The sequence below is a fragment of the Cavia porcellus genome, unplaced genomic scaffold, assembly GCF_034190915.1.
Source record: "Cavia porcellus strain 051 isolate PalLab524CR breed Dunkin Hartley unplaced genomic scaffold, mCavPor4.1 scaffold_10, whole genome shotgun sequence".
NCBI lineage: Eukaryota > Metazoa > Chordata > Mammalia > Rodentia > Caviidae > Cavia > Cavia porcellus.
In genome coordinates, this window is record NW_026947493.1 from 42,748,285 (window position 1) to 42,761,674 (window position 13,390).

Genomic DNA, 13,390 nt, shown 5'->3' on the forward strand with positions numbered 1-13,390 from the left:
CCACTGAAGCTATTTTAACCCCGTTTAAACTGGATAAGGATGAGACTTATTCACCATATCCATCTCTTCACGGTGATAGTTTTGCTCAAACTGATTGTGCAGTAACATGTCAATTACTAAGAAGCTGATATAATTTCATCCGTTTTATGAAATGTGTGCCCGTACATAATCATTGAGAGTTCAACCATGATCTTTGCTTGACCATTCCCCTAGTTTTACCTTGAGTGATGGAACCTGGGACATATTTCTAGGTTCTAGTGCATAATCAACAAAGCATTGAAGGTGGTATGCAACAGTAAGGCAAAAGCAGTGTAGTTTTAATTGGGAAACAGTATACTTAGAGTGAGCAGACTCACACTGGGAGAAAGGAAAATAGAAGGAGCACTTGAAGGTGCTGGGTCTAAGAATTTAAAATGCTACATTGAGTCTAAGATGCCTTCCACTGAATATTCCAGAACGTTACTGAAAACATGACTTGACAGGTTACTGAGTCAACAGTATCTATTTTGCATGTGCTTTCTCGTAGTTTACTCTGTTATAACTAGATATATGAGATGCAGTCCTTATGTACAAAACTTCAATGAGTGAAGGCCAGAAGATTTGGCACACATGAATCTTGGTTTGGGGTTTACAAGTTTTTCAGGGCCAAGATCAGGGGAGTCTGTTTTTCTTATCTCTGCATCTGCACAGTAAGCCTTAGGACAAAGTTCAGACCCTTTGAGGCATTGCCCAGGTTCAGGTAAGTGGAAAAGAGTGTTCCATCAACCCCAGGTATACACTTGCTACTACTAAAACAAGGTAAGACAGATACCAAACATAACTCAAGGCAAAATGTGATCTGCCCAGTGACAGTGGAGAAAAGTTTTAACAGCATTGGGCACGGAATATATCAGCGTGGTCTGGATCAAGTAATGTTAAAGAGTGAGAGGATAAGTACTTTTAAGTAGTTAAGCAAAAGAAAGGAGTGCATAACAGGGGAAGAACAATGTATAAAAATGATGTTTTTATTATCACAACTATGAGGATGTAGAGCACTTAAATACTATACATTTCTCTGTGTTTAATGTGTTCTCATATTTAGTTCAGTCCCTTCACCAGCCCAGTGGGAATGGAGATCCAAGCCCCACTGGTCTGTCATAAAGAACATACCAAAACTCTGTCCTCTTCTTCCCTATTTCCAGCCCTTCCCTCCCCTGACCCTTGTCCCCCAACCACACCTCAGTGAAATTCCCAGAGTGGATCTTCTGCAGATTGGCACAGATGGTGCTGGTAACAGGCCCTGTGTAAAGAAGAACCAGTCACATTGAGAGCACCAGAGAAAACTTCACTTCATGTTCTCAAGAAAATTCTGAATCATGTGGAGCTTATGAAAACTTCATTTGAAGTGGACTAAATTGCACAGGATGATTAAATATCCAAGGCCCTTCAGAAAATTCCCCATCTATTAGTCATGGCCCCGAATGCCCATCAGAGCATCAATCAGATGTACAGCTCCTCTGAGTGAGGCGCTAAAAGGCCCTGAGATGAAGGTGAGTGGGTGCTGATGTGGGAGAGGGTCAAGCATGACCCTCAGACAGACAAATGAGACAACTCCTCTAGGCCCTGACTGCCTTTAATTTTTAAGAAACATTACATTGAGAATTATGTAGAACTAAAGGCCGGTCTTAAAAGGATCATTTGTTCTCACACTTGTGCTACACTCTCCCTTCCTTGGCATCCAGCATCCTAATGCCAAGTACCACAGCTTTGGGAGGAGTCTTACCCATCGAGGCACACTTGTCCTATGGGACTGCTGGGATTTCTTTTTCTCATTTTCTTTTAATATTTTATCAAAACTTAATAGTATAGGGTCCTCTACCTCACTGTCCTGTTGAAGGACAATGATAAGGAAGAAACTAAAGGTACACCTGCTGTAGGAGACACATCATAGATGCTGCTCACATGTGAACCCATTCAATGTTCTCTGTAACTTTAGGAGTAGGAAATTTTCTTTTCTCCGCCCCTTCTCCTTCTTTCTATCCCTCCATTTCCCCCCTCCTTTCTCCTCACCCTGTTTCTTCCCCCTTTTTTTCTTCTTACTCTTCAGCTTGAAGATTGAACCCAGACCTTCATTCTTGTTAGGCAAGTGCTCTATCACTATCCTATCTATATCTCCAGTCCCCGGTAAAGAACATGAGGAAAAGTTGACTGATATAAGACTATATAGTTAAAACACAATCATTTTCATTTTCATATATATATATATATATATATATATATATATATAAAGAGAGAGAGAGAGAGAGAGAGAGAGAGAAAGAGAGAGAGAGACATATATGCAGAAACAGAATTAAACATGTAAAAGATTTAGTAAGAAAACTCATCATACAGTGAGGGTAAAGAACAAGAAACGCAGAGAACCTTCAGATGGAGTTGCATCCTGAATCCAGTGAAGGACAAAGGGATGAATGGGCAGGGAAAGCCTTGGGATTTTATACGTTTCCTAGAAAACTTCAGCCAACTAATGAGGAACCTGAATCCAGTCATTGGTTATGGGATTGCCACATCTCTCAAGAGGATAGGCTCAGTCCTCAGTGGTGGAGTAACTTTTTGGGGCAACCTCCTGCAAAAGGGGCAAAAGACTTTCAGTCCATGCTTCTTGCAGCGGGAGATCTGAGATCTGAGCTGTACATTTGCATAGCCACCATGACTATCTCATGACGTTGCAAGACATAATCCGTTTCTCTGTACAGATTCAGGAAATAGCTCCTTCAAGGATAGTAGTTATCTCTTCCTGTGTAGGTCTCTTTTCCTGAGTGGAAAATGGGTAAGAGAGGTCAGTAATAGGAATTATAGTCCCTCCTGCTGCAATTGGTCTCAAGATAATGCTGATTCTCATCCTCTCTTCCTCTACATAGGCCCCCTGTTCCACAGGGAAGGTTTGATGGTTACCTGGAAATTCCATGCAAACCTTCATTCCTGAGGAGTCTGAGATGTTGATAATTATATTTTCTTTGGGATGGGGCTATGACATGTGTCCTTTCAAAGCCAAAATATGGCAAAAAGTCTCAGGAAGCATCAGTATGGGTTCCACACATATTCTCCTTGCCTTCTTCATGTGAAAGTAGCCCTTCCTCTTCCTTCTGATGAGGGCAATTATCCCCACCAAGATAGTGACACCTTTTCTCCCTGACTAGTCTTTGGAATCCAGTGGTTCAAAGTATCTAGTTGCAGTCCTAGCCTATACTTCAATGGGATCCTTGTTGTACTGTCTTTATTTTATTTTATTTTATTTTATTTTATTTTTGAAATATGGTCTCACTATGTAGTCCAGACTGGCCTTGAATTCTCTTATATAGCTGAGGCTGTCCTCAACCTTATGGTGAACCTCCTTCCTCAGCCTTCTGAGTGCTGGGATTGCAGGTTTGCTCAACCATGCCTGGCTGTGTACCCTCTTGCAAGAACACATCCTTACTGGAAACCAGCACTTTCCAGCACCATCACTTTGTGATACAAGGAATCAGAAAGTTCCTCAGTGTGTTCCTGTGAGTCTAAGTAGAGTTATTCCTCTCATCCCTTGGTGCCTAGACTCATGTATTTTTTCCTACATGGGAAACAGAAGCATATATAATCTCTGACTTATGCATGCACTGCTACAGCCTGATGTATGATGCCCATTTTTTCTGAATGTCACCTCAGCTGGTGTTTTGGCTATGTCTTTAGGTTATTTCAGTGCTCTTATAAGCTTGGCTTCCTATGGATTTGATGTGTGACCCAGCATCGTGGGATACTCCTTACCTTATCAGTAGGCCTCTGTCAGGTGTTATATTTGGGAAATTTTATTTTTATAGATTAGACATTTTGTAAACCCTTGGCAATGGTGGTTGCTAAAAGTCTGACTGGAGGAAAGGAAAACTCCTTAACAGAACAGAGGCCTATTCCTGTGTTAAACTTCTAGCCTTTGGGATGAAAGAACCCTAGGATAGTTAACTTGCAACAAGAGGCAAGTTGTCTCTCAAGGAGACAAGTTGTCTCCTCAAGGAACATTGACATACCAAGAGCTCACCTGTGAAAAACCAGATGGCAGTAATTCCCTGGTGAGTGGGAGCCCCAGCTATTGGCCCCAAACTGAACCCCCTTCTTTGCCACCTTCGTTCCTCTAATCATGTTCCCTTTGTATCAGGTTTAGTAACCAGTGACAAAACTTGCTAACCTCAACTGGCTGCACTATTTGGTCTGCTTGATTTTTCAGTGTCTCTTCCATAGTAGATGCTTTCTGATGAGTGCTAACATAAAATAGAAAGATCTTTCCATATTAGCACAGGCATTTCTGTGTATCTGAGAGACTGACTCCAGAACCTCCTTGACCAAATGTCTACCAAATCTTTGGATACTACAGTCCCACACACATCCTTCCATATACTTATAATCATCTCTAGATTACTTATAATACCTGCCACAATGTAAATGATTCATTTACTGTATTACTTAGAGAATAATGAAAGGGGAAAAAGTCTGTGTGCTCAGTACAGATGAAGGTTTTTTTTTTTTTTTCCTGAATACTTTTCATCTTGGTTGGTTGATCACAGATGCAGAACCCAAAGATTTAGAGGAACAATTTCACATCCATTCACAATCTTGTGTACCAGATCTCTTTGTCTTCAACCTTCCAAAACCTTCCCTGCATGCTTCTGAAAACTTGTCTAGCCCATTAGCCACTAACCAGAAATCTAGTTCTTTAATTATGTCCTCTACCATCATTCTTGCCCTGCAGAGAAGCATCACAACCAAGTGTCTTAGTAACAGTGCTGCCCTTTCGCAGAGCTTTCCCAATGGCCTCAGTGACTAGGGTACCCTCTCGGCTCTCCCATGGAACATAGTCCACTGATCAGTCTTCTGACCTTGCACAGTATATCCACTTTAGTGTGCCCTCTTGTCCTCACAGTTTTATTTCTTCCTTTACTGTCTGCCAAAAGAAACGTATTTTCACTGGGCTTAGCAAGGACTGTAACTTTTCTTAGGTTTCTATGAGCCATCCTCGCAATGAGTTTGCCTCTTCCTCTAGGGTTCTCTTTTTTTTTTGTCTTTTTCCTTTTTATCGGTACCAGGGATGGAACTCACAACTGCCTGCTGGCAAGGCAGGCGCTTATGCCGCTGAGCTAAACCACCAGCCCCTCTTCTGGGGTTCTTGCAAGGGTGTTCAACTTCATATTTCAAGTACTGGTTCCAAGACAGTCAATTTGTGTTCAACTGATCACATATTGTGGCATCCTTGATGAAATACTCTCAAAATTGAGTTCCAGGGTGTTATCCCTTGTATTTAGATGTCCTCCCAAAACCTCAGGCAGTCAGGGTACGAGTGCTTTTCAGACGTAGCTGAATCTAGAGTGTGTGATGCTGGGATTAAGGGTGGGTGATCAGTTCATTGATTGGTTTGGCTCCATCTTAATCCCAATAATCTAGATAGAGTATAAAAGATGCTGTTAAATGTGGTTGTTGATTTTGCTGTTGTCTGCTCACCATGGACTGTTCTCTACATAGGTACCCTTCCCTAGAACCAGCATATTATGGACTTAAACCTCTACAAACTGTGGGCTAAATAAATCTCTCTGTCCTTAGCTTTGAGCATCAAGTATTTTGTCTCATCACAAAGAAAAGTAACCTAAGATATGGAGTACTTCCTCAGTAGCAGGTTCTTTATATGAATTCTGAAACTCCTTGTATTTAGTCTTTCCTCCCTTATCAGGCCCAACCCGCCACCAAAATGATATGGATTGGATTTAACCTGGCATTCATCTGACAGTCTGGTGAAGAAGTAGGAGCAATTCCCATTGACCTGTGGAGGCAAGACCTCTACAACATCATCGACACATGTGAGCCACTGCCTATATTCAGGAAGACTGTCTCCCTCAGCAAGCTTAGAGTTCGAGGCTGTCTTCAAACACATCCACCCAGATTGTTCCACCCATTTTTCAGGGTCCTAAATTTTTTCAGCAGAATCTTGACCTTAGCATAATAGACCTGCTTTGTAATTTTATCTCACTAGTAAATAGTGCTCAATTGTGACCAACTTCTGCTGCAGGAGATGGGGATCTGTTTGTACACTATCAAAGAGAGTCCAGTACCCATATTCAATCTTTAATTATTTGTCATGTCCCTCAGTTTTTCATTAGAAAAGCCCTACATCATTCTCTATAAGTCATCAACAGCTCCAAATAGTGACTAGCCAGACCTACTACTTCTGTAGACACTTCCTTTCCCTCCTCTTAATGTTTAAACACCTGATCATTGCTCCTTTATGTGAGTTACCCTCACAGGGTCATATTCCCAATCATAATAGGTGAAAAGTTTAGCAGTGGTAGCCCATTTATCACTCAGCATGGTGTCTCTTTGCCTTTTAAGTAATACCGTTTCTCAGCCCGGATTCATCATGTGTCTCTCAGCCTAGACTTAGCACCAGTTAGGTTTGGTCCTCCAAGTATTAGAGATGCAAAAGACTTGCTGGGAAAGCGTTTGTGAAAGTTAAGAGAAGGGTGCAAGAGGACACAAACTGAGACTCCACAATAGTTAGAGTTTCTGTGAAGGAGAGGGGATTGGGAGAAGGGGCACCATTTCTAGAAAGTCTCAGCCAGATGATGGGACCCTCATATAAAAGACACTTGTGGAGGAGCCCTGTAGTGCTCAGGAATTCACCTACATCAGTACTCCATGGTTAGTCACTGGCCGGGAGTGGCCCAGAGGAAATGGACAACAACAGAAAATCCAAAGGGCTAAGAGCTGGGCGTGTCAGCCTGTGCTGATCCCCACAGCACACACTAATTCACACATGGAGGCTTGTCAAGATGTTGATGAGGTTAATCTTCCTAGATCACAGTCACATTTGATAGCACTCTACAAAGGAATGGCAGCAATGGCAGGAATTTAAGACGTAGAGCATGACCAAAATGATCTGATGCAACTGAGTCTTCCTTTGCTCTCCTTAAACCATACCAAATAGAAAGCTACTCTGCACAATATTATTTTTGAAGAAAGATATGTCATTAATAGCCCCATAAAATGAAAATGGTACTATTTCAGAATTCAAAGGAAGGTGGGTCCATTTGGGAATTGAGAATTAAATGGTCAAAACAAAGTCCAATTCTGCCTCCCTGTCTGGTGGAGAGGTGAATAATGTTACAACTGAATGAAGCAATTTTTCCATTTGTGTCTTTAACAACAAAAAAGGACAGTGGTGATGACAATCTGAACAGATTCCTAAAATTGGAAGAGAAGGGACTCTTACCAGTCATTTTAACTGTATATCAACCTCCTCACTATGGAAGATTCTCACCCCCAATTCCCAAGAGGTTAATTATATTTGACTTGTATGCCTCCAATGACAGGACACTCACTACTTCCTGAGGTATCTCATTGTGTGACTAGACTGCTCTAGTTTAATGATGTTTTAAAAGTGACTCAACCAGCACTCTCTGCCCCTCTTGATTCTATGATTTAACGTTCTATTCCACTAATGCCTTTTAATATCAAGGGAGAAAAAAATTCTTTTTCTTACTTTACAAATGGAAAATCTGATACTCAGAATGTCCAAGTGATTGGTCAAACCGCAAGAACTCAACTCCCAGCTTTGTTCTCTTGATCTCCTCACGTATGTCCTGGAATCATCTCCAGTATTGATGGTTGTGGGGAACCACCCAGATGACTCTCTGGGACTCTCCTTGAAAAGAAGAGCAACTATCTCCATTTTTTATAAACTTGCCCCTATCTCCATGTATTAATTTGTACAGGGCTGACTAGGCCATTTCTTTGTCCCTTCAATTGGCTTTAAGCAATGTAAATTGGGCTGGCTGAGGAGCTGATGTGTAATCTCTGAAGCAAAGCAACAGGTGAGTGTTACCTCACCCAGTGACTCCTCAAATACATGGCTAAGCCAGGCAGTACGGAGAGCCATGCTCAGCGTTGTCAGCTGGAACAGAGCCTGGGAAAAAAGGGCTATGACTTTGAGGGCAAAAAGGATTGTACATCAGAACTGAAGCGCTGACTCCTAATTATTAGATACTACCTCAACTGTATTATGCAGATTACTCCCTCTCTCTGCATTTCTTCAGCATATCACAGAGATGATCTCAGGCCTCCTACCTAGCCCAGTTCACAGCAGTCATGGCAATCATGTATGTCCTGCCACTCCTCTTACTGTCACTCATCCCTGAGTCACTTCCCTCAAAGAAAATTAATAGAACCTGAGTTGGGCTCTAGGTTGAGGCCTTTGTTCTGGTGAACATCATCTTGGCTGGACATAGGACCCTTTAGCTCCCCACAATTGCATAAATGTCTTAGTGTCTTTCTTCTCATTGTGGGTTGCACTGTAAGTGGTAGATTGGAATTAACTCTTTAGCATTCCAATAACTTCTCCATGGGATTACAAATATAAACCTCCCTGGACTGCAACAAGGATGGGAAAGGGTTCTCTATACATGGTTACTGGTGTTAGTATGCATTTGGGTCTCATGAAACAAGTCTTATCACACTATACAGATCATTACCACCTACTGTGGTATCTATTTAACTGTGATTTGCTCCTTCTCCTTCTATCAATCAGCCTGTCCAAATATGTCTCTCCTTCCCACTCACAGAACATCTCCTGAATCAGCAACATCACTGTTGGTTAGAAATGCAGACTTTGTCCCAGTTCAGTACAATCAGGATCCATTTTAACAAGATTCCACAAGGTTATATGTGCACATTAAGTTTTAGATACTCCGGTCCAAGCTTCTACAAACAGGCAACGTCACTTCCTGCCTCAGTTTCCTCAAGTATGAAACTAGAGAGGATAAGCTGTCCTGGAACTTTACAGTTTCTACTTCTCAAATCCTCTGCTTCCTCTCCTGGCTTCTACAATTGTCTTGAATTAGCCCTGGAGTTGTTCTGCAGTAAGTCTGTGAAGAAAGGGGAAAATTAATGATGATATAAAGATACATTCCAGCCCTTTCAATATTAATAGCCATAAATGAGATCTTTAACTCAGGAGACGCAAGGCACTGGTCCTGCGGCCTAGTCATTTGATCTCAGTCCTAATTGAGTTCTAGACTTTTAGCTGAGCTCCAGAAATATGACACTATCCCAGAAACTCATATCACAATGGGCTCTGAGATGTGTTTTGTTCACTGGGTGTCAAAATTAAAAAGATACAACTCCAGGGAGAAAAAAAAATCACAGGTTTCTTTAAAATCGGTTGACCATAGCATAGCTATGGTCTATCCTAGCTGCTGGTTGGGTGTGTTTTTCACTGTGCTTGTCTGTAAATTGGGTGTGATAAGAATACCTATGTATGGGTTCCTTTGAGACTATTTGAACTAACCTCTGTGAGATGCTTGGCCCAGAACAAAATCAATAAACTCTTTGTGTTGTTTTTATTTTTATACTTTCATTTCTAAAATGGAAATACTTTAAATTATATATAAACAGTGAATATAAGTGTATTTTGTAAACCTGTTACAAATTACCCAGTGTTTGCTGTTTAGCTTCTGTTGGTCATCCTTATATACCAGATAGCACACTGAACAATTTTCCACAGTAATAGCAACAGCTCTCCAAGCTTGTAACTATCCCTACTGTTTTAATTATTTTGTTGCTCAGTCAAAATACCCAACACCCAAAGTGAAAGAAGGAAAGATTTGAGGTTTCAGTCCATAGTTTGTTCCAATGCAGTGTGGCATGGTAGAGGGGCATCGTAGAGAAAAAAGAATCCATGCAGGTAGAAGACAGCCAGCAGTGAAGCAGCAAGCAGCCAGCAGCCAGCAATGGAGGCAGGCAGCAGCAGCAGCCCTCTGTGTGTCCCTTATATTTCATCTAGGCTCCCACCCACTCACACACAGGACGGGGCACCCTTCATATCGAATCCCAGCACTGCTCACGTAATCCCAGCATCACACACCCCATATCCAGCCACCTCTGAAAAACCTCACCTATGACTACCTGAGGCTTTAAAGGGGCATCTAGATATAAGCCATAATATCCATCTAACTGATGAAAAAATTAAGGCTTTGACAGTTGTAAAACGTCTCCTAATATTTGATTGCAAGGGAACCTGGATTTTAATCAAGCGCTGTCTTAGCAAAAGCAGCTTAGCATTGTGACTTTTTAAAAATAATAGAAATGTGGAAGAAATGGCTCTGCCAAACTTTCTATTTCTCTATTCTCTATTATTCTTTATTCCATCAGAGTTTAATAGCATAGATAACAGAAGGAGAACAGACATCTATCATTGCCTTTGGATGATAATTTATTATAATAATACATGTTATTGCTTCCAACCAATTTTTCTTCACTAATTAGTTACGGTAGGTTTATTAAGAGGATGTCGCTGCACTGAAAGATATGTGCACCACAATCAACTGCAAAGGCACTTTTTACATTCAGCATCAGTCAGTGGAACTATCTTTGAGAGGTCCACTCAGCCCCTCAGAGCTGGTAGTGCATGAAGAGAAACAATCTAAGTGAGCCATCATGAGGATTTTATTAGGTACATTAAAGTCAAACACCAACATTATAAAGGAAACTAGCTAAACTCATAAAAAGAAGACAGTCCTAGTATAATGGATTGACAAAAATAAAGGGGATTTTTGGTTTTAAGAAGATATTTGCTTCTAGTTAGCCACATGATGATTTATAACTACTGCCCTTTAGTAATGTTTGTGGTATAAATGCTGTTGACACAGACGTCCTTCAGTTCATAGCCCACAGTCCACAGTGTCACTTTAGGTAAGAGTCGCATGTGCCTTTAAATCTTAAAATTCTAGTCTCTCTACATTAAGGGGTTTAAGTAAGATCACTCATGAAAAGTGACTTGAAACAAGTCATATTACTCTAAAATTAAATGTTCATTTAAATTTTGTATTAGAAACTGTGTTAGGAACAATTGAGACTCAACCACAAATAGAAAAGTTCTAGTAAAAAGTGATGCTAGATTCAAATAAGGTCATTCAAAGATTCTATCCTATGCATTTTCAACTTTTTAAAACATGGCACAAAATTCTAGAATTTATTGCACTTCATAAAGCCATCCTGTAAAGAATGGACACATTTGCAACAGCTAGTACAAAAACAGATCACAATAATGAGTTTGAAAGCTGAAAGAAACTGTTCTAAACCATTAGTAATAATAACAGTATGTTTTGATCAGCCATGATAAAGAAAAGACTGAGTGGACTTTCTATTCTTGCTATATAGATAATATTATAAAATTGTTACAGGAAAAGATAGTAAAGAATTTATAAGGAAAATAGCAAAGGGTCAGTTATTTAATTTAGTTACAGTTGGTATTTTTAGTCTGCTCTTTAAAACACACATTTTGCTGTGATTTCTTGAAATAAAAAATTTGGTATCTAATTTTATATTTTTCATTTTATAATTTTCGTCTTAACAAGAAATACCAGTTATATAAGCTTTTGGCCCTTCAAGATTGAATTCTTATCTGGATTGTAGATTCTCAAATTGGAGAAAATGGGATAAAAATAGTGATTTTAAGAGGCAAACAAAGACTTCAATTTCTGCCCAATTTTCTGTTTCACAGCGATTATTCCTTTTGTACTCATAAGAATATAAATTTACCTTAATTTGAGAAATACAAAGTGATTCTTATACAAGAATTGCCTGAAAATAGGAGAGTCTGTCGCACAGTAATTTTAACCAAATAGTCACTAAAATTAATTAGGGAAATGCTTCTAATACATTCTGTGGCAGATCCTAACTCATTTTCTATAAATAATAATGAGAGCATATACTTTATTTGAGCTAATATGACCACATCATGAATTCTTAAGAGGAAGATAACTAAATATAAAAATTAACAAAATTAAAACTGAAAGCCTGAAAATATAGCACCCAAGTTAATGATATTTAATGGGATACATTAAACTAAATACAACAAAGGTGCTATTAATTAGACTCCCACAGTAAAAAAAAAACAAGACAAACAATGAAGAAGGAAGGGAGAGAAGGAGGAAGAAAAGGGGTGAGGGTAAAAAAATCACCTTTCATCAGCTCTTCAAGGGCTGATTATAAGGAAATAAAGGGGGCTGGGAATTGAGCTCAGTGGAGTGAGCATCTGCTTGGCAAGCGTGAGGTCATGAGCTTGATCTCTAGTACAAAAGAAAAGTAAAGGGAATATAAAAAGAGTATTTTTGACACAATTGACTCAGATTTTATTTTTGTATTTCTGTTTGTTTGAATTTGAAATAAGATCTCACTTTGTAGTGCAGGCTGGACTTGAACTCACTATGTAGACCAGGTTGGCTTTGAACTTGCAATAATTTTCCTGCCTCAACCTTCTGTGGACTACACATAGATATTTTAAAACAATTAAAAAGCAGACCCTCAGGGATGGGGATTTAGCTCAGCAGCATAAGCACCTGCCTTGGAAGTGTACAGTCGTGAGTTTGATCCCCAGTACCAAAAAGAAAAAAAAAAAAGCAGGCCCTCAATATACAATCTGAGTAAAAAGAAAAAGATCGCAAACTGTCATAATCACAAGGTGGCGTACCAAGATAAAGATATTATGTGACATGATTACGGTTTATTAAACGTAAAGAATTGGCAGGATTTAGCAGAAATGGCTTTTAGTCAAAATAGCTGTTTGTGTGGATACTAGGAAAGTATCTCACCAAATAGGGTTTTGAGTGGCATCTGGTTAATAGATTTTATCACAGCTTCTGACAATTTTTCAGTAAAATATTTACAGAAACATTTCAGAAATGAAAAAGTCAAAATAATATCACAGTTGGAAGACTATTTCTCTCAGAGTTTGACAAGCCTTGAAGATAAAAGACTGCAGAACATTTGAATAGCACAACTAACAAGCTTAATATACCTGACCCCAAATCACCTAGATCTTCTTTTTGTGTTTGTTGTTGTCGTTGATGTTTTGTTTTGTTTCTTGAGACAAAATCTCACTACACAGTCCAGACTGGCCTTGAATTCACTGTGTACCCCAAGCTGGCCTTAAACTTGCAGTGATCTTTCTGCCTCAGCCTTTCGAGTGCTGCGATTACAGACGTGGGTCAGAATAGATATTCTTTTACAGCTCCTATGTATTAGAAAATAAATCAACTAAACATGAGACTCCAACTAGAAGCAGAGCAGCAAAGTACATACCAAAAGAAGTAGAAAGAAGGAATGAAGAAGTTTAATGTAGGAAAAAATAAATGAAAAGCAAGAGTAGTATGATCAAGAAAATCAAAAGTTTGTTCTTTCAAAAAGCAAATGAAATAGACAAACTTTTGGCAGGTCCAATGACAAAAAATGGAAAAACATTAATAAAAATATCAAAATTAGTAACAACATAATCACAAATACTAATAATCACATAATATCTAGGAAGACATCAGAATAAGAAAATATTAAAGTTTTGTAGAAG